This window comes from Silene latifolia, chromosome Y, assembly GCF_048544455.1.
Source record: "Silene latifolia isolate original U9 population chromosome Y, ASM4854445v1, whole genome shotgun sequence".
NCBI classification, from domain to species: domain Eukaryota; kingdom Viridiplantae; phylum Streptophyta; class Magnoliopsida; order Caryophyllales; family Caryophyllaceae; genus Silene; species Silene latifolia.
The window spans coordinates 86,149,875-86,154,546 of record NC_133538.1 but is presented as its reverse complement, the minus strand read 5'-3'; positions in this window follow the sequence as shown (position 1 = coordinate 86,154,546).

The window sequence follows — 4,672 nt, the reverse complement described above, 5'->3', positions numbered from 1 at the left end:
AGCAGAAAGATAGAACCGTAAGAAGTAGTGTCGTGGTAGGATGCCACTGCCTTGAAAACTATTTGCCGATGCACGAGTGGTGGCGATCGACTAGTGCCGGTAGTTCCCCAAGGATCACACTACAGCCTCCTCACTATCACGCCCACTCGTGACAGAGAGACATGGAACGAAATTAAGCAATACCCAGAAATAATTTAGAGAACAGAAGAGAAGAGAGGAAGAAGAGTGTGAAAGAATGTGTTTTATGAAGCTGAAAGTAGGGTCTTATTTATAGCAGAACTGGAGTAGTTCAGAAGCTAAAAACGTGCCCCTAAACTGCAGCAGTCAAGGCCTGAAGAACAGGAGCCTTTTGCTCACCCACTAACAGTCGGATTGACTGTTTCTGATTCTGTTTTGACACCAAAACAGAAGCAGCAAAAACACACACTCTGGACTGGCCCAAAAAGATAGGCATAGCCCGCCACAGGCGATTGCCGATTGCCAAATCCCGAATCACGAATCCGGATCCGGGCCGGGCCGGGCTCGAGCACGGGCACGGCGCGCGCGTGTGCGAGCTGAATTAAGCACCTCACAAGGCTTCCACAAAAGCCTCCCTTGACCCACTAGTGATAGTGTAAGGCAAGATGAGATATATAAACACATACATCTTTCTTTTCCTCACCAATGTGGGACAATATGGAAAACTGACTTTGCTAAATAAAGCCCCTATTTCCAACAGTGGGTAGTTAGTTATATGGAACTTCTGAGTTTACTATCTATATATTTTTGGAAATCCAATGTTTCTAAAAAAGAATTTAACAATTTCCCGCTAAAAGCATAGTAAATGAGGAGATCTTCTTTAATTTGTTAGTGCTTCTTGCATCTGTTCTCGTGGCCTGTAGAGGATTGGTGGTAGATCATCAGAATTCTTGTTTTGTGTTTAACATGGCCCATGCCATGACAAAAAAGCCCATCAACCAGTTCAAGTTGGCTGCATGTATTTTTGCGGTCTCAAATTGCACTTTAAGGGTTCACTGTAGGCGGTATGACTATAAGACGAACAATGAACATATAAACTTACAGAAATAGAAAGTTGTCGTGGCGTGATACAATCACTGCCCTAAAGTTGAATTTGCCCCGCTCGATACACACGGTCTCTTGGCAACCAACCCCCAGGGTTACACGACGTCCGAGTCTAAGGTGTATGACAAAGACTCATAATGAGGACTACTTGCAGAACGTTGCCAAATATCAGCTTTGTACAAGAGAAATATTTAGAGAAGAATAGAAGAGAGAATAATTGTTGTGTCTTTTTTGTGTGGTAGGGATGAGTTTATATAGTAGTGTTATGAGTATGGTAAATCACAAAGTTAGTATCGTAAAATGATAATTTTAGGATACTACACAATCAATGTGGAAAAACTCATAAATCAAGTGTGGGAGAATGCACAATCAATTTGGAAAACCATCCCATGAATAAATTGGGAATTACCATTTGCTTCTTTTGAAGCACTAACTCCAACAATCCCCCACATGATTCAAAAGAAGAGAAAAAGAATAGCTGATATAAGGCAACGGAACGTAAGTCTTAAGATGACAATGTTCCTGAGGAATTGAATTGTCACCCAGTGCATACAATTACCACTCTGACCATATCGAGTTGCTCTCGGCATTGGACTCTCCACGGTGGTTTGTAACGGATAACTGCGCACAAACTTGCATTCGAATCTGTGTTCGTCCTCGCGAAATGTCATAAAAGGTGCCCCTCACATGCCTGGAATCTCGTGAACGCTCTAGAGGTCTTAAAGCCTAAAGACCTCATAGGGGTAGGGCATTTCCCCCACATTCACATAGGTAAGTCCATCAGGTTTGACTGTCACGAACCATCCTTAAACAAGGACTATGGACTTATTAAGAGCATAGCTCAACCTTCCTCACATGACAGATATTGCTCAATATAAAGAAAGAATACTACATCACTTTTATTAAAATAGGAATGGTAGTAGTATTACAACATGAGATCCTCGTGACTTCGTTTGACCCATTGAACTTGGTAAACCCAAGTGGGGGAGCCCCGTCACGATTCACTCCCAATAGGCTTTAAACCCATTCCTTGTGGTGCCATCAACACCAACTTCTACCATGGCCATTGGTAGGAGGATCTCAATGTCCTCTTCACAATTTACGTACGTACTATCATGATAACACATTGTGTAAGGGATCTCAATATCCACTTACAATTCACAACCTCTGTGAACCCATTATCCGATCAGATTATTCATCACTCTTGATAATCCGCCAAAAAGCCTGATGCTTCAGATTATGATGCATGACAATTAATGGAGTCAAAATATTCCCACAAAGGAATACAACCACTTAGCCATTACGTATTCAACAATGCAATTATGCATCTATAACTTGCATGATATAGCATTATGAAAGACACCGTTTGTCAAATAAATATCATAATTATTCGACGTTCAATTAAATTGCAAACTCATTCCCAAAGATATAAACGTTTTCATGGATTAGCTTACAAAAAAAAAACCATGGTGTCCATCACCTATAACAACGATATAAGCTATATCATATCTCTCATAACGCATACAAACATCATATATATGAATGTATTAACTTTTCCACCAATTTTATTTTGTCATGCATAAACTCAAGAACACATCTTAAATAGCTCATGTATTAGTGATCCGATTATTACCAATAACTTCCGTTAAAGAAACATCGCCAAAATCAAAACCAAATAAATATTGATTATGCGTCCTTTTCCTTTTCTTGGTTTACGATAAGCATTTAAACCAAATAAAAAAATAATTACTTGAACACATGTATTACCAAACAAGTTTATACAATCACAATATCAGGTATTCACAACTATCAAGCAATCCCATGTAATTGTAATTATAGCCACTTCCAACACTGAAACCCAATATTTTACGACAAAATAAAGGAAGTCTTACCTTTGCTAGACACCCCCACAAGCCTTGACTTATCTCAAAGTCTTAGCTAGGCAAACATCCTCTAATCGGACCAATCACTCTCATAAGAATTAACAAAGTAATCTTACATAAAGTTTATAAAATGTCTGACTCAATTCAATAACAAAACTTCAAAGCAGTGAAAAGGTCAATATTTTAGGCTCAAGGCTAACATTCAAGATGACATAAGATGATGATAAAAAAATATATGCTCCATATATTTGCATATATGTCACATAAGGAATACGTTTTTCACAACTTAGAGAGGAAACACAACTTTCAAAGTTTACTCAAATAATAGGTAGAACACTTACCTACTTCCCCCACATGTTGTCATACTATATATAAGTGACAACACAACAATCAAAAAGTCATGTATATATTGATCCGATCAATCATATAAGCACATTAAACAACATTTTTATATAAAAGCACTTACATGGAAATCTTTCAATTGAAAATAAAAGCAATGAAGCACACATGATCACATTACCAACCCGTATGGACTATGGAGTGAATCAAATATCCATTGTATTCTTTTTATGTTCTAATAAATATATATTGATGAAAATATCACTAATTTACATGTAGAGCTTACAATTTTTCCCTTTTCAAAAACACACAGCTAAAGAAGGATAAAAATCCCAATTAGTCATAGAAGACCATATTCCAAATCATGGTTTGTCTAGTGAAATATAGAATTTTCAGCAAACTAACTCCTTTGTTATGAGAATTGTGAAAAACAACTCAAATATGTCTCATAATCTTATATATATATTCATACCTCGACATATTTTGATTTTCGATACATATTTCTCAAAACAACAACAAACAATAAATATAACACAATTACACAAGTGCTTCTTAACACAAAATATCATTAAGTCAAACAAAATGCCAAAATCAATCAAATAAATTAAGCAATACGTTCTTTGCATAATTTTTTTTTTTTTTTGGTGACGAGGGGTTGAATCCCCCCGGGCACATGCAATACCCTGCAAACCACGTGTGCCATGTAAGACATCCTTTAGGATGACAGGTAACCGCAGCACTCCCGTGTAGGGAGTCGAACCCGGGACCTCTCAATTCGTTGCCATTGCAACGCTTTGAGGCACTCCCGCGCTCCACTACACTCAAGCCACTTTGGTTTCTTTGCATAATTACTTTGCTTAATTTACTGAAATTATGACAAAAAGTTTACCATCTAAAAGGACAAAACAACACATAGTTTTTACCGGATACTTTCAAACCAGTCCCACAATCTTACACAAACAAGATTAAGGAGAGTCAAACAAACGAATGCTAAGAAAAGGGTATACACCACATACCTGGATCAGCATTAACAGCACTAACAAGCTGGAGAGAAGCCTTTTCGGCTTCAACCGTGTCGAAAAGAGATGAATCAGAGACCTCTTTCAACCCCAACAAACTTTTCTTCTTCAACACAACTATCCCTTTAACAACACAACCTTACTAACATCTGCAAAATCTTGCTTTTCCTTAACATGTGTACTTTTCTTACACACATTCAAACTTGTATGTTTTGTTTTTCCCATAATATGGAATTTAGGAGAAAGATATAAGTTTTGTGTTTATAATTTCATTAATCATGAGTTCTTAATGTGTATACCAACAAAACCACAAACATTGTTAATAATGATTTCATCATACCTTTCACCCGTATACATGGCTAGTATTAC